We start from the raw sequence: 27,264 nt of genomic DNA on the forward strand, positions 1-27,264 counted from the left end.
AATTTATGTAAGGTCTGGAACTCCACAGGTTAGTTGGTGATGAGGTTGATCTGATTTCGGGAGAATTTTTCCTGGAATAATTAAGGAAAGGGGGCTGGATGGATATTTCTTCTTAGTTGCTTGTTCCTCCCCAGCACTTTCATCTTTCTTCTCATCCTCTTGGGCTCCTTTGGTTTCTTCTTCTTCTTCACCTTCACCTCCTCCATCTTCTTCCTCTTTTGCTTCTTCAATTCTTTTTTGGCAGCTTCTTCCTCTTCGGCTCCCTCCTCTTCCTCAGCCTCTCCTTCTCCTTCTCCTCCTCCTCTTCAGCTTCCCCTTCAGAGAGCGGCTTGCCTTGGCCTCCTAGGCTTTGGCAGCCTGGATGGTCTCCACCTCTATCTTTTCTTCCTGGACGTGGATGGTGTAGTTAAGAGGAGAAGTAGTGGGCGGACATCAAGTAGGAGCCAGTCTGCAGACTTCCATTTCCATAGGCAGATCAGCCAAAGAGCTGGGAGCTTTGGGAGTAGCTGCTTGTTAAGCTGCCCACGCTGGTGAAACTGAGCCGGGTCTCCGCCTTCCAAGAGTTTACTCTAAACTATAATCTCGATATCCAAAGCCATCTTCACGCGGATGAGGTCTGGGTATTCTTTTAGGTAACGTGCCATTTTGCTCTTTGTGGTTCTCAGTTCATTTTGTAATTTGTTGATGGCGTCCTGCATAGCACTGATGTCAGCATTCTGCTTGTCCTCTAGCTCCTGCAGCTGCTTCTATAGGGCTTCGTCCACACCCAGCATGCTTCAGTCTCCTTGGTCTTGGCCTTGAGCAAGCGATGACTCTCCGCACCTCTTCTTACCTCTTTCTTAGTGGCGCGCACCGCGTGGGTGTTCTTGGCTGTACTCACAGGGAGCACGGTGAAGTGGCTCTTGCCCTCTTGGGCATTCTGCATGTTCTTGGAGGCCAGCTTCTCACATTGCGCGTGGATGTCCTTGAGCGCAGCGGAGAGGTAGGGCTTGGAGGACACGTCCATCTCCAGCGAGATCTGTGTGTACTGGATCTGCATCTGAAGCTCTGTATTCTCCTCTTGCACTTTTTTTCAGAAAAGCGATTTCGTCCATCAGGCTGATGATATGCTTTTCCAGTTCAGTGCCGGCCAGCGCCGCCTCATCTGCGCCTTTGCGCGCCCCCTCATCTGTGCCTTTGCGCGCCCCCATCAGCCGGCCTTTGGCGTCCGAGCAGCTCAGCACCTCCTCTTCATAGCGCGCTTGCAGGTTGCACAGTCTTCTCCAGCCCTTCGCATTCTCCTTGGAGCGCCTGCTTCTCGGTGGTAGCGTCTTCCGCCACCAGGTGCAAGTCGCGAATCTCCTGCTCCTACAGCGCCCAGAAGCGGGACAGCTTGGAGTGCTTAGGAAGCAGCAGCAGCTCCGCTTTCAGCACCTTGTTCTGCTGCTCCAGCTCTTGCACTTTTTTTCCTTATGCATAAGTTGGATAAATTAACACCTATTCCATTTTTTGGATTGTCATATCTAGATTTGACATTGTGACTTTGGAAAAAGTATTTTCTCTGTAAGCCTTACTTTCTTAATTTATAAAAATATGAACAATTATAGTATCTCATAAAATTGTAGTAAGGATAAGGAAGGTCCTGGCACATAGGACATACCCAGTCTTAGCTCTTATCTATTATGACATCACAAGATGTTTGAATGTAGGTAATGTAAGTTGTGTTAAATAATATTGCATTTAATCATATCATAGCTATTTACATTTCAAAATGTAAGTAGCTAAAAGATGAGTTAATAACACTGTGATCTTTTTACAATCAAACATTCAGTTTTTTACTTTAACCACTTTCATGTGGTGATTCATGTGTGTCATGGCCTATGTTAAATTTCAGTGATATTTTTATTTGGATAAATTGTATTTAGCTTCCTATTTCTGTCAGATGATAGGAAAATAATGAAATAATAGTATGAGAATTTGACCAAAGTGAACCTGAAAGCCATCAACTGAATATTTTGTTAGAAAAGTAATAATGAGATAAAAATGTGAATTATATTGAAATTCAGAATGACTTCATTCTTTGGTTGAATAATACTGATATCTGCAGTTTTCCTTTTGATGATAAAAGTGCATGAGAGGTAAGCATTTTTCTTTACATGAACAATATTTGGGTTTTACATACTAATAGCTCTTTTAGTTTAAAATTGTTCCCCAATATATTTATTGCTGTTTTGCTACTTTTAAACTTTATTAATAGGGTATCTTGTTATCAAAAATTATTTCTTCTCTATTAACATTATTTTAAATCCTGTACTCTTTCTCTTTTATCTGATTTTTATTTGAAAATATATTTTAGTGTATTTTTATGAATCTTTATGGATAGAAAACTATGGACCTGTACAGTATTTCTGGGAATTAATTGTATTCCTATGAGGTGATAAAAGTATTGTTAGTTTGTTATTCAGTACAGAAATATGAAGGTTGAACAGCTATTTAGTGCAAAATTATTGTGGAGGAATGTGTCCTAAGAAGTCCAACACTGATGTGCATTTTACATTTTACAAGCTTTTAGACAAGCTTTTTTTTTACACAATTTTTATTAAATAAGGAAAAGTGACTTAGGTGTGGTTTGGGTAAAGCCCATCTTCTTAGATTAATTTTTTTTATCATTGTGATTGTCATTGCCCACAATAAGGATTCAAGTACAGCAATAGCAACTCATGTTAACCATGTGTTCCCTATCCTTCTATACCAAGCTAGAGAATGTATTAGAAAGGTTTCAGATAACATTGATCAAATTAGTGTGTGCCTGTGGTTTTACTAATACTTTTCTAGGAGCTTTAAGTATAAGACAAAGATTGGATAATAATCCAATCTTTGCTCTTATAAGAGCAAAAAAAAACTAATTCAGCAGAAAACTTTTTTGCCATATCAAGTGTATTTATTAATGAAATCTAATTGGCCTGTCACTGATTGATCTTTGAGACAAAATCCAAAGGCTGTTGGTGTAATTGCTATATTATTAAGTGCATCTGTACACATTTATATTGTAAAATTACATATTCTTATATAGTCTTAAGATTTAAAAATTAACAATCTGAATTTTCTCTAGTATCTTTATATTTTTAATTTTCTTATTCTAGTACCTGACCTCCTAAAGCTAGAATAATGCAGACAGCTGTATTTATTCATTAGTGATAGAAGGCTGAAGGAAGATGGTAATGAAAGAAAAAACAAATTTTCTCAGCATAAGCTTTGCCAGTTACTCCTAAGTGTGTAGCTGTCTTACATTTTTAACACATGACTAAAGCAGATACTAAATTTTTCACAATTGTATAAATTAACAATGTACGCTCTTTTAGTTTAGATCATTAAAATGACTTTACCATATGATTTGACTTTGAACATGTCTTGACATGTTGCTGTTCCTTTAACATTCCTTAGATGGCACAAAATGGAAAATTTTTTTTCTGAACAAAAACATGAACAAAGTATTCTTTGTAAAGTATGCAAGTCAAATATTTAGTTATGAAGCAAGCCATCATGTGCAAACATTATCTGGCCATAATTTTCCTTTTGGGAAATATACAATTTTAACAGATGCTGTCACTGAATATAAAGCAAAAGAAAAAATCAGAAAAAAAAGATAGCTTTATTTTTTTCCCTTCCACAACAGTTATACAAAATTGCTTTAGTATTTATTGCAGGTAGATCATATGCAGTTGAATCAATTATCAATGTACTGTTGCCAGGCTTATGATGAAAAACTGTGATTATATTTTACTATTTACTACATATTATTTTATCATTGACAACTAATGTTAGGACTATTTAAACGTTTAAACATTTGCTGGCATGATATTTGGAATTTGTTATTAGAGTGTCCTAAGAAGGATGTACTGGGTTGGTGGTGATTGACTTATCCCCATCACACTGAACCTTCCACTCTTCTTCTGCTTTGTCCTTCCTTGGAAAAATTTATGTTAGAAGCCCATAACTATAATTCTTTCCAGCAGTATCATCGGTTCCTTGGCACCAGAAGTTATATTAGTTCTTTGTGGTTGCTACTGAATTTGTCATAATATAGGGTGTTCTTGCTATATGATCCTAATTTTCTTTCAACTAATTATTGATTATTACTTAGAGAATCTTCTTTTGCCATTTCTGAGAGCATATCAGGATTTTATTGTGACAAAATTTTCGAATCCAAACAAGTTGTATGTCAGCCTGGAAATTCTTTACCCTGTATTATTTTTTGTTGAGTTCTCCATTTCAAGAGAGATTTATTTAAAGTTAAACATGAAGGTTTACTATTTCATTTAAAGCCTGTGTATCCTTTAAAAAATCATTAAAATGTATATTTAAAATCCTATTATTACTACCATCATGTCCCACGTGTGAATATTTAGAAATTTCTATCAGTGGCTCAGATAACCTTCTAAAATCCAACAATAGTTTATCCGTGTTTAAAGATAACTGCCTGTGTGAATATTGTTTTATTTTGTAGATGAGGTGGTTCTACTGTCACATCTAATAACATTTAGAAACAATTTAAAAGTAGAATTGTGGAAAGTTCATCTGAATTTCAATAATTAAAAAGAAATTTCCAAGCACATATTTCTACAAACTTCAGCAGTTTTTTCATCTTACATTGTCAAAAAGACACTTTTGTTGAAAGCAAATTATTTGGCCCACTTTTTTCTAAAATAAAGATCATAAACAAAAATAATTTCTTAAGCTCTTAAAGAATCTGCATAGAAAGCAGATCACTTTCATAAATATTTATTTTATCATTTTATTTGATTTATTTTTTTATTTCTTTATGACAGGAGAATGCATTACAATTCTTATTAAACATATAGAGCACAATTTTTCATATCTCTAAATGTATACAAAGTATATTCACACCAATTCATGTCTTCATACCTGTACTTTGGATAATAATGATCATCACATTCCACCATCATTTATAACCCCATGCCCCCTCCCTTCCGTTCCAACCACTCGGCCCTATCTACAGTTCGTCTATTACCTCTCATGCTCCCTCTCCCTATCCTACTATGAATCAGCCTCCTTATATCAGATAAAACATTCGGCATTTGGTTTGGGGGATTGACTAACTTCAATTAGCATTATTTCCTCTAACTCCATCCATTTACATGCAGATGCCATGATTTTGTTCTCTTTTATTATTGAGTAATATTCCATTGTGTATATATGCCACATTTTTTTAATCCATTCAGCCATTGAAGGGCATCTAAGTTGGCTCCACAATTTAGCTATTGTGAATTGTGCTGCTATTAACATTGATGTGGCTGGTAGTATGCTCTTTTTAAGTCCTTTGGGTATAGACCAAGGAGAGGGATAGCTGGATCAAATGCTGATTCCATTCCCAATTTTCCAAGAAATCTCCATACTGCTTTCCATATTGGCTGCACCAATTTGCAGTCCCACCAGCAGTGTATGAGTGTACCTTTTTCCCCACATCCTTGCCAACACTTACTGTTGTTTGTGTGCATAATAGCTGCTATTCCAACTGGAGTGGGATGAAATCTTAGAGTGGTTTTGATTTGCAGTTCTCTAATTGCTAGTGATGATTAACATTTTTTTTAGATATTTGTTGAATGATTGTATATCATCTTCTGAGATGTGTCTGTTCAGGTCCTTGGCCCATTTGTTGATTGGGTTAATTGTTTTTTTGGTGCTTAACTTTTCGAGTTCTTTATATACTCTAGTTTGTGTCCATCGCATTGATTGATTCTTGATTTTAATTCTTGCACCATAGGAGTCTTATTAAGGAAGTTGGGGTATAATCCCACATGATGGAGATTAGGGCCTACTTTCTCTTCTTTTACATGCAGGGTCTCTGGCTGTAATCCTTGATCCATTTTCAGTTGAGTTTTGTGCATAGTGAGAGACAGGGGTTTGATTTCATTTTGTTGCATATGGATTTCCAGTTTTCCCAGCACCATTTATTGAAGAGGCTATCTTTTCAACAGTGCATGTTTTGGGCACCTTTGTCTAATATAAGATAATTGTAGTTTTGTGGGCTAGTCTCTGTGACCTCTATTCTGTACCATTGGTCTACCAGTCTGTTTTGGTGCCAACACCATGCTGTTTTTGTTACTATTGCACTGTAGTATAATTTAGGGTCTGGTATACCGATGCCATATGCTTCACTCTTCCTGCTTAGGGTTGCTTTAACTATTCTAGGTCTCTAATTTTTCCAAATTAATTTCATGATTTCATGCTGTTTTTAAGTCCTTTGTGTATAGCCGGAGGAGAGGGATAGCTGGGTCAAATTTGCTTTTTCTATTTCTATGAGGAATGCCATTTGGATTTTGATCAGAATTGAATTAAATCTGTATAGTGCTTTTGGTAGTATGGTCATTTTGATAATATTAATTCTGCCTATCCAAGAGCAAGGTAGATCTATCTTCTAAGGTCTTCTTTGATTTCTTTGTTTAGGGCTCTGCATTTTTCATTATATAGACCTTTCACCTCTTTCGTTAAGTTGATTCTCAAGTTCTTTTTTTTTTTTTTTTGAGGTTATTGTAAATGAGGTAGTTTTCCTCATTTCCCTCTCAGAGGATTTGTCACTGATATACAGAAATGCCTTTGATTTATGTGTGTTGATTTTATATCCTGCTACTTTGCTGAATTCATTTGCTAGTCCTAGAAGTTTTCTGGTGGAGTTTTTGGGTCTTCTAGGTATAGAATCATATCTTCAGCAAATAGTGCTAATTTAAATTCTTCTTTTCCTATAATATCCCTTTGATTTCTTTCGTCTATCTAATCATTCTGGTCAGTGTTTCAAGAACTATGTTGAATAGAAGTGGTGAAAGAGGGCATCCCTGTCTTGTTCCAGTTTTTAGAGGGAATGCTTTTAATTATTCTCTACTTAGAATGATGTTGGCCTGAGGCTTAGCATAGATAGACTTTATGATGATGAGATATGTTCTTGTTATCCCTAGTTTTTCTAGTGTTTTGAACATAAAAAGGTGCTGTATTTTGTCAAATGCTTTTTCTGTATTTATTGAGATGCTCATTTGATTCTTAATCTTTGAGTCTATTGATGTGATGAATTACATTTATTAATTTCTTTATGTTGAACCAACCTTGCATCCCTGGGATGAATCCCACTTGATCATGGTGCACGATCCTTCTGATATGTTTTTTATTCAATTTGCCAGAATCTTAATTGAGAGTTTTTGCATCTATGTTCATTAGAGATATTGGTCCAAAGTTTTCTTTCTTTGATGTGTCTTTGCCTGGTTCGGGGATCAGAGTGATATTGGCTTCATAGAATGAGTTCGGAAGTGCTACTCTTTTTATATTTCCTAAAATAAATTGTAGGTCTCTTATTTTTCCAGATTAGTATTGGTATTAATTCTTCTTTAAAGGTCTTGTAGAACTTGGCTGTGTATCCACCCAGTCCTGAGCTTTTCTTGGTTGGTAAGCTTCTGATGGTGTCTTCTATCTCATCACTTGATATTGGTCTATTTACATTGTGTGTATCTTCCTGATTCAATTTGGGCAGATCACATAAGTTAAGAAAATTGTCGATGCCTTTAATGTCTTCTATTTTATTGGAGTATAAGTTTTCAAAATAATTTCTAATTATCCTCGGTATTTCTGTAGTATCTGCTGTGATATTACCTTTTTCATCACATATGCTAGATATTTGAGTTTTCTCTCTCCTTCTCTTCGTTAGTGTAGCTACTAAAAGGTTTCTTCTCAGCAAAAGAAACAATCTGTGAAGTAAACAGAGAGCCTACATCCTTGAAACAAATTTTTACCCCTCAAACATCAGATAGAGCACTAATCTCTAGGGTATATAAAGAACTCAAAAAGCTAAACACCAAAAAAAACAAATAATCCAATCAACTAATGGGCCAAGGACCTGTAGAGACACTTCTCAGGAGATGATATACAACCAATCAACAGATATATGAAAAAATGTTCATCATCTCTAGCAAATCAAAACTACTCTAAGATATCATCTCACTCCAGTCAGAATGGCAGCTATTATGAAGACAGACAACAGTAAGTGTTGGCAAGGATGTGGGGGAAAAGGTACACTCATACATTGCTGGTGGGACTGCAAATTGGTGAGGCCAATATGGAATGCAGTATGGAGATTCCTTGGAAATCTGGTAATGAAACCACCATTTGACCCAGCTATCCCTTTCCTTGGCCTATACCCAAGGGACTTAAAATCAGCCTACTCCAGAGACACAGCCACATCAATGTTTATAGCAGCACAATTCACAATAGCTAAATTGTGGAGCCAACCTAGATGCCCTTCAGTGGATGAATGGATAAAAAAATGTGGCATATATACACAATGGAATTTTACTCAGCAATAAAATCAAATAAAATCATGGCATTTGCAGGTAAATGGATGACACTGGAGAAGATAAAACTAAGTGAAGTTAGCCAATCACAAAAAAACAAATGCTGAATGTTTTCTCTGATATAAGGAGGATGACTCATAGTGGGCTAGGGCAGGAGAACACGGGAGGAATAGATGAATTCTAGATAGGGCAGATGTGTGGGAGGAAAAGGGAAGGTGGGGGATTAGCAAGGATGGTGGAATGTGATAGACATCATTATCCAAAGTGCATGTATTAAGGCACAAATTGATGTCAACATAATTTATATCCAACCAGAGATAAGAAAAACTGTGTTGTGTATGTGTAATAAGAATTGTAATGCATTCCACTGTCATTTATTCTTTAAAAATCAATAAAAATATATAAATATTTAAAATTTTAAAAAAGAATTATAATGCATTCCACTTTCATTTATTTTTAAAAAATAATCAATAAAAAAAGAAATGAGTACTCTTTGCCATTGCTCCTTTGACTTTTTTTGCATGAATCTCTGTGTGAAGTCTGTTGTCTTTTCTATTTATTGATGCACTATCATTTCCTTATGCTCACTCTCTGAATTCCTGGGGCTTTATAATAAGTACTGGAATGAGAAGGTATTATTTCTTTATTTTTTTTTATTTATTTATTTTTCTTTTTTTTCCTTTTTTATTAGTTGTTCAAAACATTACAAAGTTCTTGACATATCATATTTCATACATTTGATTCAAGCGGATTATGAACTCCCATTTTTACCCTATATACATATTGCAGATTCACATCAGTTACACATCCACTTTTTAACCTACTGCCATACTAGTGTATGTTGTATTCTGCTGCCTTTCCTATCCTCTACTATCGCCCCTCCCCTCCCCTCCCTTCCATCTTCTGTCACTACCCCATCTACTGTAATTCATTTCTCTCTCTTGTTTTTTTTTCCCTTTCCCCTCACTTCCTCTTATATGTAATTTTGTATAACAATGAGGGTCTTCTTCCTTTACCATGGAATTTCCCATCTGTCTCTCTTTCCCTCCCCCCTCTCATCCCTGTTTAGTGGTGATCTTCTTCTCATGCTCTTCCTCTCTATTCTGTTCTTAGTTGCTCTCCTTATATCAAAGAAGACATTTGGCATTTATTTTTTAGGGATTGGCTAGCTTCACTTAGCATAATCTGCGCTAGTGGCATCTATTTCCCTGCAAATTCCATGATTTTGTCTTTTTTTAGTGCAGAGTAATATTACATTGTGTATAAATGCCACATTTTTTTTTATCCATTCATCTGTTGAAGGGCATCTAGGTTGGTTCCACAGTCTAGCTATTGTGAATTGTGCTGCTATGAACATTGTTGTAGCAGTATCCCTATAGCATGCTCTTTTAAGGTCTTTAGGGAATAGTCCAAGAAGGGGAATAGCTGGGTCAAATGGTGGTTCCATTCCCAGCTTTCCAAGGAATCTCCATACTGCTTTCCAAATTGGCTGCACCAATTTGCAGTCCCACCAGCAATGTACAAGTGTACCCTTTTCCTACATCCTCGCCAGCACTTGTTGTTGTTTGACTTCATAATGGCTGCCAATCTTACTGGAGTGAGATGGTATCTTAGGGTGGTTTTGATTTGCATTTCTCTGACTACTAGAGATGGTGAGCATTTTTTCATGTACTTATTGATTGATTGTATGTCCTCCTCTGAGAAGTGTCTGTTCAGGTCCTTGGCCCATTTGTTGATTGGGTTATTTGTTATCTTGTTGTTTAATTTTTTGAGTTCTTTGTATACTCTGGATATTAGGGCTCTATCTGAAGTGTGAGGAGCAAAAATTTGTTCCCAGGATGTAGGCTCCCTATTTACCTCTCTTATTGTTTCTCTTGCTGAGAAAAAAAAAATTTTAGTTTAAGTAAGTCCCATTTGTTGATTCTTGTTATTAACTCTTGTGCTATGGGTGTCCTATTAAGAAATTTGGAGCCCGACCCCACAATCTGTAGATCGTAGCCAACTTTTTCTTGTATCAGACGCAGAGTCTCTGATTTGATATCAAGCTCCTTGATCCATTTTGGGTTAACTTTTGTGCATGGCAAGAGAAAGGGATTCAGTTTCATTTTGTTGCATATGGATTTCCAGTTTCCCCAGCACCATTTGTTGAAGATGCTATCCTTCCTCCATTGCATGCTTTTAGCCCCTTTATCAAATATAAGATAGTTGTAACTTTGTGGATTAGTCTCTGTGTCCTCTATTCTGTACCATTGGTCCACCCGCCTGTTTTGGTACCAGTACCATGCTGTTTTAGTTACTCTTGCCCTGTAGTATAATTTGAAATCTGGTATCGCTATACCGCCTGATTCACACTTCCTGCTTAGAGTTTCTTTTGCTATTCTGGGTCTTTTATTTTTCCATATGAATTTCATGATTGATTTATCTATTTCTACAAGAAATGTCATTGGGATTTTGATTGGCATTGCATTGAACCTATAGAGAACTTTTGGTAATATCGCCATTTTGATGATGTTAGTTCTGCCTATCCATGAACAGGGTATATTTTTCCATCTTCTAAGATCTTCTTCTATTTCTCTCTTTAGGGTTTTGTAGTTTTCATTGTATAAGTCTTTCACCTCTTTTGTTAGGTTGATTCCCAAGTATTTTTTTTTGAGGATATTGTGAGTGGGGTGTTTTTCCTCATTTCCATTTCAGAAGTTTTGTCGCTGATATACAGGAATGCCTTTGATTTATGCGTGTTGATTTTATATCCTGCCACTTTGCTGAATTCATTTATTAATTCTAGTAGTTTCTTTGTAGACCCTTTTGGGTCTGCTAGGTATAGAGTCATGTCTTCTGAAAATAGTGATAATTTAAGTTCTTCTTTTCCTATTTTTATGCCTTCAATTTCTTTCGTCTGTCTAATTGCTCTGGCCAGTGTTTCGAGGACTCTATTGAATAGAAGTGGTGATAGAGGGCATCCCTGTCTTGTTCCAGATTTAAGAGGGAATGCTTTCAATTTTTCTCCATTCAGAATGATGCTAGCCTGAGGCTTAGCATAGATAGCTTTTACAATGTTGAGGTAAGTTCCTGTTATCCCTAGTTTTTCTAGTGTTTTGAACATAAAGGGATGCTGTACTTTGTTGAATGCTTTTTCTGCATCTATCGAGATGATCATATGGTTCTTATCTTTAAGTCTATTGATGTGGTGAATAATATTTATTGATTTCCGTATATTGAACCATCCTTGCATCCCAGGGATGAATCCTACTTGATCATGGTACACAATTTTTTTGATGTGTTTTTGTATCCGATTCGCCAGAATTTTATTGAGGATTTTTGCATCTAGGTTCATCAGAGGTATTGGTCTGTAGTTTTCTTTCTTTGAGGTGTCTTTGTCTGGTTTCGGAATCAGGGTGATGTTGGCCTCATAGAATGAATTTGGAAGGGCTCCCTCTTTTTCTATTTCCTGAAATAACTTGAAAAGTATTGGTTTTAATTCTTCTTTAAAGGTTTTGTAAAACTCCGCTGTATACCCATCCGGTCCTGGGCTTTTCTTGGTTGGTAGACCTTTGATTGTTTCTTCCATTTCATCCATTGATAGTGGTCTGTTCAAATTGTGTGTATCCTCCTGATTCAGTCTGGGCAAATCATATGACTTAAGAAATTTATCGATGTCTTCACTATCTTCTATTTTATTGGAATATAGGGTTTCAAAATAATTTCTAATTGTCTTCTGTATTTCTGTAGCATCTGTTGTGATATTTCCTTTTTCATCTCGTATGTTAGTAATTTCAGTTCTCTCTCTTCTTCTCTTTGTTAGCATGGCTAAGGGTCTGTCGATCTTATTTATTTTTTCAAAGAACCAACTTTTAGTTTTGTCATTTTTTCAATAGTTTCTTTTGTTTCAATTTTGTTGATTTCTGCTCTGATTTTAATTATTTCTTGCCTTCTGCTATATTTGCTGTTGTTTTGTTCTTCCTTTTCTAGGGCTTTGAGATAAAGTGTGAGCTCATTTATTTGTTGGGTTTTTTTTTTCTTTTTTTGAGGAATGACCGCCAGGCAATGAATTTCCCTCTTAAAACTGCTTTCATTGTGTCCCATAGATTCTGATATGTTGTGTCTGTATTTTCATTTGTCTCTAAGAATTTTTTGATTTCCTCCTTTATGTCTTCTGTAACCCATTGATCATTCAGTAACATATTGTTCATTTTCCATGAGATGTATGATTTTTCCTTCCTTCTTTTATCATTTATTTCCAGTTTCATTCCATTATGATTAGATAAAATGCATGGTATTATCTCCACCCCTTTATATTTACTGAGGGTTGCCCTATGGCATAATATATGGTCTATTTTTGAGAAGGATCCATGTGCTACTGAGAAAAAAGTATATCCACTTGATGATGGTTGATATATTCTATATATGTCAGTTAAGTCTAGGTTATTGATTGTGATATTGAGTTCTATAGTTTCTTTGTTCAACTTTTGTTTGGAGGATCTGTCCAATGGTGAGAGAGGAGTGTTGAAGTCACCCATAATTATTTTGATGTGGTCTATTTGATTCTTGAACTTGAGGAGAGTTTGTTTTATGAATGTCGCAGCACCATTATTTGGTGCATAAATATTGATAATTGTTATGTGTTGTTGGTGAATGGTTCCTTTTAACAGTATATAATGTCCTTCCTTATCCCTTTTGATTAACTTAATCTTGAAGTCGATTTTATTCGATATGAGGATGGCCACCCCTGCTTGTTTACAAGGACCGTGTGCGTGGTATGTTTTTTCCCAACCTTTCACCTTCAGCCCGTGTATGTCTTTTCCAATCAAATGTGTCTCCTGGAGGCAGCATATTGTTGCATTTGTTTTTTTAATCCATGTTACCAGCCTATGTCGCTTTATTAGTGAGTTTAAGCCATTTACATTTAAAGTTACTATTGATCTATTGATATATGATTTGTACTTCCAGCCATGTTTTATTATTTTTTTTTTACTTTGGTTTGTTTCTCCATGATTAGCTTCCCCCCACCCCCCGCTCTCTGGCTTACTGAGGTACTTCCCACTGTTGGTTTGGGTTATTGTTTTTCATTTCTTCCTCCTGTAGTGTTTTGCTCAAGATGCTTTGCAATGCTGGTTTTCTGGCTGAAAATTCTTTTAACTTTTGTTTATCATGAAAAATTTTTATTTCGTTGTCATACCTGAAGCTTAATTTTGCTGGGTACAAAATTCTTGGTTGGCATCCATTGTCTTTCAGAGTTTGAAATATGTTGTTCCAGGATCTTCTCGCTTTCAGCGTCTGTGATAAAAATCCGTTGTTAACCGTATTGGTTTACCCCTGAATGTAATCTGCCTCCTTTCTCTTGTAGCTTTTAATATTTTCTCTTTGTTCTGTATATTGGATATCTTCATAACAATGTGTCTTGTCATTGGTCTACTGTGATTTTGTATGCTCGGTGTCCTGTATGCATCTACAATTTGTACATCCATTTCCTTTTTTATGTCTGGAAAGTTTTCTATAATTATTTCATTCAGCAGGTTGTACATTCCCTTGGTTTGAACCTCTATGCCTTCCTCTATCCTGATGACTCTTAAGTTTGTTTTTTTTATGTTATCCCATATCTCTTGGATGTTTTACTCATGATTTTTTACCAGGCCTTCTGATTTGGCTAGACTCTTTTCAAGATGATATATTTTGTCTTCATTATCTGACATTCTGGCTTTTACTTGCTCCACTCTGTTGGTCATACTCTCATTTGAGTTTTTAATTTGGGTTATAGTTTCCTTCATTTCTAAAATTATTGTTTGATTTTTTTATAATCTCTATCTCCTGATAAAGATGCTTATTTGCTTCTTTAATTTGCTTGTGTATTTCATTTTCAATGAGTTCTTTCATTGTTTGAATTTGCTGTCTCATATCCTCTTTAAGATTCCATTCCATCTGTCTAAGGTATTCTTTGAGTTCTTTATTTGGCCATTTTTCTGGTGCCTCTAGGTCCTCCTGTATATTTAGGCTGTCCTGCATTGTTTGTACTCCTTTTCTTCCTTGCTTTTTCATGCTGCTTATGTTACTTCTTGCTCTGTTGGACTGCTAATTTACTGATTACTCCTATAAATTTACTTGGTTTTGTGTGTCTCTGGGGACTCTCTTTTGTGGTGGGAGACTATGACTAGAGATGATGAGTTTTGTTACACTTTAGTGTAGATTTATTCGTTTCCTAAACTGTGTATGGTTTCTGATGGCATATAGCAGTCTGCGGTTTGGTCTTGAGACTTATATTTAGGTCGAATGATGTGATAGTATTGAGGTTGGTATCTCTTGGCAACCTTGGAAGGTTACTCTACTGACAAGGGATATTAACAGGAGAATGGTCTGGAGTATTTGGGGGAAGTTAAGGTCTTGGTAGCACTATATAACGTCCCGGAACATTGACCTATACATATTTAGTAAATTACACATAAACAGCGTTGTATTGCTTGGGAGGAAAGGTATTAGAAGGGAAGGGAAGAAGTCACTAAAGAGAATGAGAGTAAACAGATAGAATTCAAGGAAAGGGGAATAAGGAAATTGAAAAGACAAAAGAAAAAAATAGAAAAGAAAAAATTAAAAAAAATAATCAAAAAAAGTGAAAATAAAAAATAAAAAAATATTACACAGAATATATTAAAAAATTAAAAAAGAAAAAAATTAAAATTAAAAATTAAAGAAAAAATTTAAAAATGCAGGCTTAGAGTTCGATTAACTTCTCTTCCAGTAGGTGGAGCTGTGCCCACCGGGCCAAGCTTCTCCTCTCAGTGTGCGGGAACCAATCCCTGTGCAGCAGCTCCTCCTCCCCGACTGGGCGGGTCTCCACTCCTGAGTGCCTCGGACCATTTCTTGTGTCTAGTCACCTCGCCACTGGCCCCGTTCACAGGTGACGCTCACCACAATACTGGTTACACGCCAGGTCTGCTGCTCACGGGAGCCCTATCTTCTTGAACAACTGGGCACACTCTCCCTGCTTGCCAATCCCTCAGCCCCTAAGGTTGTGGAGCTTGGGGCTGAGAGCCCTCTGTGTATTTTGCTTGCCCTCCGGTAGCCATGCCCCCGGGAGCTGGTGCAAGAGACCTCAGTTGTCTGCGCTGGTGGGAGCAGTAGCCACAGGTCCGCGCCACTCCTGAATCCCTCGGTCTGACTATCGTGCTCACGGGAGAGCTGGGAGGGGCCCTTGAGGTTTCCCCGCTGTGTGGAGGGGGGGGCTAGGGGATTACACACCTGTCGCCCCTGGTATCAATGAAGTTATCTACTCCGCGGCTTTCTGGTGATGTCAGTTCTCTGCCATGTTGGTATCCCATGCGAATGGCAGCATTTCGTTCCCTTTGCCAGGTGACCAAAGCAACCGGTGGGTCCTGACAGGCCCTCCCAAGCCCTGTCTCAATCCTGTTGCCACTGCCTATGAAGGTTCGGTTGGTATTTACCTCCACAGTATTCGGCGTGACCCGGACTGAGAAGCAGTTTCCGCGGGTTCTTTAGCACTGAGCCAGAGCAGTTTGTCTGGGAGACGCAGGCAAACCGGAGCCTGAATTCGGCCCCTATGAGCTTGGTGTGTGTTCTGAGAGGCCCAGACTGTTCGCCCCAGATCCACATTAGCTCAGCAATGCCTAGTGATCTTGAGCAAACAGCGTTTAGATGATTTAAGACTCCCTATGCCTGCGCAGCTGGAGAGGTCAGAGACTTGATACCTCCGTGCCCGCCGCCATGTTGGATCTGTATTATTTCTTTAAATATGTTATTTAGTGTTGTGTAGGCTAGTCTAGGTTATGAATAGTTGGTGAAAATCTATAAAAGAGGCTAATGAAAGTCTGATTTGGAATGTTGTATTGACCAAGTTGAGATGAATTGGCATCTTAAAAATATTCAATTGTAAATAATGAAAAAGGTGATCTCTTCATTAATTTAGATTTTATCTCCTTCCCACAGTACTTCACAGCTTTCTGTGGATATACTTTTGTACATATTTTGCTATAGTTACAGCTGTTCCATTTCTTAGTGATTTTGTAAATGGTGTTTTTTAAAGATTTAAAGTCCAGTTGTTCATTGCAGGTGAAGGAAACTCAGTGACCTTTATGTCTTGACATGGTAGGTTGGTTCCTGTTAGCTCCATCTACCTTCACTAAAACATGGGATACTTGCTTTGATGCATTTCCCTTTGCACTTACAAAATTGTGACATCAAATACCTGCGTATCAATGTCCAACCATTCAGCTGGAGATCCAATAGGGGGCAGCCGGGAACCACTCAACAGTGAACTCTGAGCATCCTGTGCTGTGCCCTGGCTGCCAACAGGGGGAATATGAACACATCTTGGCAGTCTCAAAGACAGAGGAGCCATTTCACTCAGGAAGGGTGCCATCTTTTGCAGCTGGGGAGGAAGCTGGGGAGCTCATTGGAAATATAGGAGGAAAAAGCTCCTTCCTATATGCAGCATCATTGGCAGAGAAAGGAAGCTGGCAGAGGAGGGGGTTTGCTTGGCTTTTCTCTGATATTTGTTAACAGCCTGCAGAGAAGATCTCATTTCTGGAATGTTCCATGTTAAGTTACCCTTTTCTTCCTGACACAAAATTTTATGAAAACTTACCTTACAGAAATATTAATCACTGCAGGGGTTAAAAGGCAAAAATTAACACGCTATGGTTTTTTGTTTGTTTGTTTTTTACAATTTCAATATGAAAAGATCTTCCAGACAAAAGTTGAATAAAGAAACTGTAGAACTCAATATCACAATCAATAATTTAGACTTAACTGACATATATAGAATATTTCAACCTGCATCAAGAGGATACACTTTCTTCTCAGCAGCACATGAATCCTTCTCTAAAATAGACCATATACTATGCCACAAAGCAACTCATAGCAAATACAAAAAAAGTAGAGATACTACCATGCATTTTTTTCAGATCATAATGGAATGAAATTGGAAATCAATGACAAAATAAAAAATAAAAATTTCTCCCTCATATGGAGACTAAACAATATGCAACTGAATGAAATATGTGTTACAGAAGACATCAAGGAGGAGATTTAAAAAATTCTTAGAGGTAAATGAGAACACAGACACAACATATCAAAATCTCTGGGTCTTTAGGAGAACTCTTGACACAGATTCAGAAAGGGACCAACATATACAGTGTGAATACAAAACATCAGGACTTGAGGTCAATGAGTCAGGATGATATCAAAAGCTTGGTCTTTTCTCCATTGCCAATCTAACAACAAAGACAAGGTTTTGAGAAAAAGAAAAAAGTTTTTCTGGACTTGCTAGCAAAGGAGGAACTTGGGACTGCTGCCCCAGAGGCTGTGATTTTCTCTGCCTGGAGTAACACAGGGCTTTTACAAGAGGAACACAAGGGTGGGGAATCCAGATATTATCAGTAGATATAAATCATTAGTGTACATCAGGTGTCCTTTAGTGTGACCCATTGAGCTGGACCTCAGGTATAGAGTTCCTCCCTCCCTCCCTCCCTCCCTTCCTTCCTCCATTCCTCCCTTTCTTCTGGGCAGTGAAGGACAGTATAATGTAGTACAGGACAGGAACAATTTTGGTCTATTTATCCTGCTGATATGGAGTGTGAGAGGCAAAACAAGAAGAAAAGGAAAGAGAAAAAGTTTTACAATAAGCTGCTTGTAGTCAAGCAGCAAAGTTTATACTCAAAGCATGAAGTGGACCCCCATTACAGGGACAGGCCAGAGCCAGCAGAATCTTGTTGGAGCCCAAATTAAAAGGGAAAATGTGTGCTCATGTATCCATCTGTCATTAACTTATATCATTTATTTTTTCCTACAGTATTAAAGTAGTTGCAAATATCTTTAAAAACAAGTGCATTTAAACTCATGTTATTTCAAGTTTAAGTATGTTATTTATACAAAACCAATTTATTTTTACTTTCCTGGATATTATGGAAGCAACCTCTCAATAATGTGTTTAAGATAACTTCTTTGTGTATCTGACTTTGAGAGCCACATTTAGTCCATCTTTTTGGTCAAAGAGGAGACAGCCTTATTTGTACTCAGTAGAGGAAAAGTATTATGTGGGAAAATGAAATTCAAAAAGTCAGGCTGATTCCAAAATATCTCAAAATAATTTACAACACCAAAGACACCATAGCTGTTAACATATTATTCATTCAGAGTCTCCTCTGTGGGAGCATTTAGACATAGGTTGATTAGTTTCATAACTGTGTTATTAGTTTCAAACTGTGTTGGGATTTAGGTAGAACTTTATAACAATATTGGATGATGTTCTTACTTTACTGGTATTACATATTGATATGATCTTTTGTCTATTCTGGCCTTTTTAAATTGCAATATTTTATATAAAATTATACAGAATTAATCAATTGTTTTTTCTATGTGACTTTGAAAAATAAAGTCTACTGATTCTAATAAAGAATCAATTTTTAACATGATTAAAGTCATTTGTAAAGACTTATGTAAAATATCAGTTGAGACTTTTTGCACTTAAGTCTAATCCATTATAAACTAATGGAAATCTTAAAAAAAAACTGTTCCAGAATAACTTCAAATACACCAGGTACAAATATGTAAGTACAAGGAGCTCACTAACTATGCTATTCCAAATAGATGAAAAGCAATATTGATTTTATACTATAGTTCTATGGAAATAAATTAAAACCTGTTCTTTCTCCCTATGCTTGGATTCATAGACAGATAACAAAATTCTCCATTTCATTCACTTCTTGAATAACTAGCTGGTTATAACTTCTCAAAATCCCACTCCTCCATAGTACTGTCTCTCCTTTTTTCAAGACCAGAATTTTCACCTTTTTAATTTTTTAACAGAGGTTTCAAATCGATCACTGATGCCTTCCCCTGGGTTTTAAGTACTTTTCTCTTTGAGATTCTTTTTCATTCTTCAGTTTATCCTCTCTGAAACATTTATTTCCTTCTGAATGAATTTTATGTAATTCTTGAAATTTATTCCACATATTTAAAGGAACTCCAGAAGGACACTCTGCACATGCATTTACATTTGGCTCTGTTTCAGATTTATTGTCCATCTCTTGGGAAATCTGAGAGTTTAGAAGTAATAGCCAAAGAGAAACTGGCCTGTGGTTATGGAATTGACTTATCTGCAGTTAGTATAATAGGGGTGTAAAAGAAATAAAGAAATGAGGAAATAAATAAATAAATATATAGTGAGAAATTAGAGGATAGAATGAAGTGTCCAATAAAGACAAGGAGTTCAAAGAAAGAACCACTGAGGAATTAATATTTAATCTGAAACTCAAATATAGTGAATTTGGTTTGAGAGGATGTACATAGACATCAGGGTGGAAATGAATTATTACATTAGTGATGTTAGTGTTCAAAGTGGAGATATCAATTATTTTTTAATTAGTTCTTTTTAGTTATACATAATAGTAGGATTCATTTTGACATAATTATAAAATCATCCCTTATCTTTGGCCTCTTTCAGAGCTGTGACCAAGGCCCAAATTGAACTCATTTATTGCCCTTACATTTCCATAGGACTCATTCAAACCCATCAGGGCAGGAGTAAAAAAAATATATAGGGATGTTCTTGTGCTAATATACCCAAGGCATGTAATTCGTCTGTCGCAAGCCATCCATGGGCTATGTATGGACTTTGTCTGCATTGCAGCCTAGTGGATAGTAACATCTGGTGTCTGGGAACTTCCAGTGGACATTTCCTTTGTGTAAGAGTGCCCAGAGACATTGTGAATTTCTATCCTGCTCTTACATGTCCCACATGGCACCTGAGATGGGTGTTACCTGCCAAGATGCCAATCAACCTGATGAACTGCAGGACAACATAAAGCAAGACTCTGCCCTTGAAACCTTATTCCTGCCTTTGATGTATCCCCACTGGAGCCATTTTCTTTGTATAGCTCTAACACCTGTGTGGACTAAACCTATCAGGGCTCCACTTTTGAAAACATATTTCTGATTCTTTGTCTTTTGTACTTCACTAACTATTCTACACTTTAATTTCTCAGGTGGCTTACACCCTCGTCAGCAGGAAGAACACCTCCCCAACAAGATGCTGGCCATTCCCCATGCCTCTACAATGATTTTTGTTTAGAAAAGCACTTGAGATGTTCCAATTCCCAGTCCCATAAGACAAAGCTTTTATTAAGTCACACAATGTCTTTAAGATTAATCCTAAATTATGGAGTAGAGTGATGTCAGCTTCTCAATATCCAGGAAGGTCTGTTTTGGAATTTAGAAAATTTATGTACAACAGCAGGACACAACCAAATAACCCCTGAATGCCAGAGAGAGACCCCAAGCCTTTCCAACTTGTAGGAGTTTACACCCCATCCTCTGTCTTGGAAGTGTGCCTACACTCTTTGAGCTGGTGGCGTAATGACACAGAAAATAAAGCAACATGATCAACATAATAAAACTTAAGTACTTATTCAGTTTATGTCCAAGTCACAGCTGCCTCCACAATCACATAAAATAGGATCAGATTATGTAAATACACTTGTGGAAAAACAAAGACCATTGTTGCACTCCTCCCGTGGAAGCATATTGACCTTCTTTTCCTCATTGGACCTCTTGTATTTCCTTTGCCTTCTAGTGTGGCTTGAGAAATATGAAGTGCCAGTAAAAGGCTCAGGAATGACTATAGACATCTATGACACTGCCTCATAGATGCTTGAAGAGTGGTCCTTCAGTTCTGCTGTACATGGTTCATTATCAGGACCAGTGCAGATTGCTGCATGAAGGGCCTGCTTCATCCATAACTGCCTTAGGTCTTGGAGTTCTTCCATGGGTTTCCATCACAGGGTGCCATGGGTGACTCCGCCACATTGTCCCAAGCATAGTTTCAGGAAGCTATCACCAAGAAAAATAAAGAGATGGCAGTGTCCTCATTTACAGCTTAATATATACAGCTTAATGTAGGGCAGGTGGTGACTGATGTGCTCTTACTCTGTTTACTTTAGTACGAGTATATCTTCAGCACAAGTGTCCCAGATCCAAAAGAGCCATTCTATTGTACTTTCTATAGCTTTTTGCCTAAACTTATTCCCCAGTTCTACCAGCAGAATATCATCTCTCATGAAAATATGCATGTGCTGGTGGGGAGGACCTTGGCTAATGTGTCTTGGCCTTTTCAGTTATGACTATAAACTCTCTGTCACTTGGCACTGACACCTAAATTGGCTCATCCAATCTGCTTCTGCTTCTTCAGAGATATCAGATTCACAAGTATCTCATTTATGGAAGTCCAGTCCTGAACAGGTATTCCAAATTGTAAAATCTATGATAACCAGTCACCTCCCTTTCCCTTGAGTAATGAAAAGGGAGAGGAGAGGGCCCAAGTGCAGCCAGAGGAATCATGGTGGGTGAGGAGCAGGAGGAGGGTCACAGAGAGACAGATGGGCTGGGCAAAGAGTAAAGAGTATCACCCTTTAAGCCTCTGGAGATGCAGGAAGACTTAATTGCCATGAAGCCAATTCCTAAGACAAAGGAGTGAAGACCTTGCAAGAGAGGACCCAGGTCTTCATTGCCTGAAACTCTATCTAGTGTGTTGGTGATACTCTCCATTGAATTTTTAATTTGGTTTATTAATTCCTTCCTTTATGAGGATTTCTGACTCATTCTCCTTCAGGATCTCTATCTCCTTATTGAAATAGTCTACTACTACTTGAATTTTCTCTCTGATTTCATTTCTTATGCCATCTTTTACCTGGTAGATTAGCTTAACCATGAATTTTATGAAGTCCATCTCTGACATTTCTTCCACTGTGGTGTCAATGGAGTCTATTGTCCATAGTTTCTGTGTTATTTGGGATCATTTGTTCCCTTGCTTTTTTATATTGTTGGCTTATTAATTCCTTCCTTTTGAGGATTTCTGACTCATTCTTCTTCAGGATCTCTATCTCCTTATTGAAATAGTCTACCCATCTATCTGGATGGTTCTGATGCTGTAGAGTTTTTACCTTATGAGTTTATAGTGTTCCTCTATGTCATTAGTACCTCACAGATTGGAGTGGGGGGGATCCCAATCATAATAGTAATGTATTAAACATTATATAGCAGTAGACTAAGTCCTTAGATCCTATTTGGCTAGCTAATGTTAATTGGTACAATATGTAGATAGTGGGATGAGCAATTTCCATTAGTAAAAACCATAAATAATTATGCATTATATGGGGCTTAAAATCAAATAATAGGTGTTGTCTATGGTTTCCACCATATTAATTATTGCTATGGCATTGATGGTAGGTGTAGATGTTATGTATCTCAATTAGTTTTAACAAATATTAAGGATAGAGTTGAGTATGAGGAAAGAAGGAGAGAAAAGAGAGTCGAAAACTGTTTGCAATTTCAAAGGGTGAATAGGGCAGACACAGTGGTACTTAGGATATGTTGTTAATTAGAAAATGAAGAGAAAACAGAAGAATCTAAAGGAGGAAAGAGATTAAAATTTTGGTGTCAGAAATAGAAAAAAAGAGAATAGGAGATAAGGGAGACAGTAGTGGCAAAGTCGATACATAAAACAAAATCAAAATCAGCTAATCAGAACTGCTAACCCTGAAAATACAGAACATGGGAAAATTACATCTTCAGGGGGAAAAAAAGAAAAATGAAAAGAAAAAAAGGCTAGAAATGAGGAAAGAGAAACAAATATGAATGTGTGTAGGAGTCCTGGATCATTCAGTACACAAACAAAACAAAAGCCCTTCACAGATGTAGAAATACAAATGGTCAACAACTATATGAAGGATATATAAAGTAATGTTCAATCACTCTATTAGTCAGAGAAATTAAAACTAAACTGAGATTTAATCTCACTCTAGTCAGAATGGCAATTATCAAGAACATAAGCAACACTAAATGTTGGCGAAAATGTGGAGAATAAGGTTCACTCACATTGCTGGTGGGAGTGCAAATTGGTGTAACCACTCTGGAAAACAATAAGGAGATTCCTCAGAAAACTTGGAATGGAACCATCATTTGACCCAGTTATCCCACTACTTGGGTTATACCCAAAGGAGTTGAAATCAGCATACTGCAGTGATACAGCCACATCAATGTTTATAGCTGCTCAATTCACAATTGCTAAGCTAACGAACCAAACCTGGTACCCTTCATCAGATGAATGGATAAAGAAAATATGGTATATATACACAATAGAATATATTTGGACATAAAGAAGAATGAAATTGTGGCATTTGCCAGTAAATGGATGGAACTGGAAAATATCATGCTAAGTGAAGTAAGCCAATTCCAAAAAAAAAAAAAAAAAAAAAAAACCAAAGGCCAAATGTTTTCTCTCAGATATGTGAATGCTAATCCATGACAAGAGAGGGTAGGAAAGGGAAGTATAGGGGTTGATTGGATTAAGTAAAAAGAAATGAAGGGAAGGGAGAGGGTTGGGTATAGGAAAGACAGTAGAATGAATTGGATATATTTGCCTATGCTTATATGTGAATACATGACCACTGTAACTTCACATCATGTACCACCAAAATAATCGTATCCAAATTGGAATGAGTTGCACTCCATGTATGTATAATACAACAAAATATACACTACTGTCATGGGTATCTAAAATTATCAAATAAAAAAGAAAATAGAAGGGAGATCAGTGGAGTATAAGAAGGAAATAGAGGATGAGGGAGAAAGACAGGAAAAGAAGCAGCTGTTAAATGAAATTGACTGAATTATGCCATGTTCATATATGAATATACCATGATGAATTTCACCTTTGTGTATGCCTACAAAGCACCATTTAATATAATAAATATGTTGAATACAAGTAGAGGAGGGGAAGAGGAACAGAGGGAGGGAGGAGGGACAGATAGAGTAAGCACTGAGGACTAAAATGGAGCAAATTATTCTCCATGCATGTATGATTTTTGTCAAAACGAGCCCCACTATTATTAATTATTGTGAATAACTATAATGCACTAATAAAACATTTTTAAGATCAAAAAAATTAAATGCTATGCTATGCAAGAAAAAAAAAGTGGGGGCCCAGGTTTCTCCCATGAGCTACTTACTCCTTGGATGGCCATGCTGTCCCCAGTTGGCACAGTCCTGCTGCTGGTTGGTTGACTCTTTCTCAGGATGATACAGAGGCAGCAGTATTCCCTGAGCCAACCCCAGGCTGCTCCACACTGCCATAAAAGTGAGGAAAGAAATGCCTGAAAGAAGAAAATCTGTCCCACCCTCAAGGCTCCTAGGAGCAAGAAAGTAGTGCTGCTGAAAATCTTTAATCAGGCTGATTGGGGAGCTGCTTTCCAGGTGTAGCTGCTAGAGGGAGGCCACAAAAAGGAATAGGCCCATGCCAATGGCACCAAGGCTGCTGTGGTACAGAGAAGAGGGTCACCACCTCCTAAGCATTATTGTGTTTCTATGGAAGAAAACCCAGGCACCCTGCAGAAGAAGGTTCTGGATCTGAAGAAGAGCTGGATCTCAGAGGATGCCATGGAGGCCTTGCAGGGTAATAATATGGCTGTGGAAGCCTGAACCATCATTCAGACTGCCCCTTCTCCCCCACACCTGTGCATCTCCCAAGCCTGGACAGATGATGTTGTAGGTACCCACCCACTGTACAAGGCAGTCGTCTTCCAGTCTCTTACTGCCTCCCAGAGCAACTTTGGCCCATGTTCTGATGTGCATCATGAGTCTAGGGATCTGCCATCCAGTGGCATGATTGACATAGGCCCCTTGACTTTCATGTGGTGGGCACAGTGGGTGCAGGGACCAAGAGCACCTCTCTAACATTCCAGCAGCAGAGCAGTAATCCAACATCCCAAACTAGCCTTCCAGGTATAAATTTTCATTAACAAAATATTTTTCTAATTTGGTAATCAAGATGGCTTTTGGAAATATTTTGCCTTGACAAATTTGACCTCAACATGATCACTTCTACAAAGCCCAAGTATCAGAAGAATCACCTATCATGAGCTGAATGTTACTTTGCCTCCAAAAGACAAGTGGAGAATATTACTGATGACAGAAAGCATTCTGAATCCAAGGCCTGGCTGGGCCACTATAGGTGGTCTGACTGACCTCAGAGAGCATGTGGGGCTTCCTATGCTCTTAACAAAATTCAAGGAAGTGAATGGAATCTGCAAGAAGGGGTGGGGCTGGTGGCAGCATGCTGTTAAATGAGGGAACGGCTCCCTCTCCTCAGAAGCCCAGGGGCAGCGGGTCAGGCTCTAGCCTGGTGGGAAGATGCCCCTAGATGTAAGGTAGAATCCAAGAACTGGAGGTGTTGCTGGAGGGGCATGGCAGGATCTGAGTTGCTGGAGGTTGGGCTTTCAGCATCACCCGCACCACTCTTCCATGTCCCAGTAACCCCTACACCTCTTTCTTGTCTCTCTCGATGCCCTTGAGGAGAGGGCTGACGACACACATGCATTGGGTGCCCAAAACAGCACCCTGGCCTGGCATCAGGAGCTTTTGGAACTGGTACCCAAGACGGAAGATCACTGTGGGATCAGGCTGCAGTCCCATAGTCTACACATAGTGGCCCCCATGGCACCACACACCAGTGAGGAAGTGGAGAGTCCCCAGTAACTAAGAAGTGCAGCCCAGCACTGGATAGCGGGCCTAGCCTTTTGCCCTGGGGACTTTCTCTTCACCAACCATTCTTCCCCACCAGATCCCTGCAGGCCCTTTCTTGTCCCCTGTTCCAGCCATACATCAGAAGAACTGGACTCAATGTGCATTTGGGCAACAGAAATTGTCCGTGTCCTAGCCCAGCTGCCTCCATCTCTTCACTCCTCTCTAGAATAGCACCCCACCAAGTGCTCTGAAAGGGCAGTCTCCTCAGCAAGTGCTGTTGTGGACCAACAGGCCCTCTCAGCTATTGCCCACCCATTGGCCCAACCTGCCAGCCTCCAGCTCCTAGGCAGGATCACCCTGCTGCCCCAGCATCTACCACTTCCACCAAAAAACCTGTCATTTTGTGTGTTACTCAGCTGGCTGCTACAGAGGCCCTCTCCTGCAAGCGGTGCACTTTTCTATGTGGATCCTCCCGCCTCCCTCCTATTGGGGACACAGAGAAAAGCACACACTGTCCACTGGTAACAAGGGAAGGTTCTGACCCTCCAGAACCTCAGGAACCTCCTCCCAAGCCTAGACCTTTTGTCCTGCCTTCACCACTGAAACAGGTCCATCATGCTGTGCACTTCAGGACACTGGGTCACATACCTCCATTTTCCTTGGGAAAGCAAAGAAGTGAGGGCCCAAGAAAAGCCAGAGGAACTGATGGCAGCAGCAGTGGAAGTGGCTGTGGTGGCACAGGACAGAAACTTGCAAGAGGAGAAGGAGAATGGAGGAATAGGAAGAAAACAATGAATAGAAATGCAGGACAATTTGGAAATGGTGTCCCTAGCAATGGAGGAGTAGCACCCTCCAAGCCTCTAGAGACCCAGGAAGACCTTGCTGTGTCCAGCCTACTCCTAGGTATGAAGAATGAAACAATATACAAGAGAGGGACCAGGTGCCTCCAGTGAACTTCTCTGACAGCCTTGCTGCCCCAGATGGCACAGCCCTGTTGCAGGTGTGCTGACTTTGGTGCAGCCTGATGCAGAGGCAGCAGTTCACCCTGGGCAGCCCCAGACTGCTCCATGCCTCCAGAGAAGTGGATAAAGGAAGGGTTGGATGAAGACCTTCTGCCCAGTTCTCTAGGCTCCCAGGAATCTGGAGAGGGGTGGAGGGGAAAGTCTTCAACTAACTCAATAGTGAGATATCTTCCACTCATTGCTGCTAGAAGGAAGCCTCCCAATAGAAACAGGCCCCCACAAATGACCCTTTAGCTACCACTGCCAGTGGCATTGAGGTGAGCTGCCACACCTCCTAAATGTCCTATTGTTCCAATGGAGGAAGACTTAGGACCCTGCAGAAGAAGTTTCAGTCTCCAAAAAAGAGAGTATCATGGAGGATGACATGGAGGCCTTGGTGG

General features: G+C 38.5%; 1 pseudogene; it reads right to left on the reverse strand.

Moving 5' to 3' along the window:
• On the reverse strand, positions 1-27,063 carry LOC124091881 (neurofilament light polypeptide-like; annotated as a pseudogene).
• Positions 27,064-27,264: the final 201 nt, after the last annotated feature.

This window comes from Marmota monax, unplaced genomic scaffold (genome assembly GCF_021218885.2).
Source record: "Marmota monax isolate L192 unplaced genomic scaffold, Marmota_monax_Labrador192_F-V1.1 WCK01_AAM20220418_F8-fsc00595, whole genome shotgun sequence".
Lineage (NCBI taxonomy): Eukaryota > Metazoa > Chordata > Mammalia > Rodentia > Sciuridae > Marmota > Marmota monax.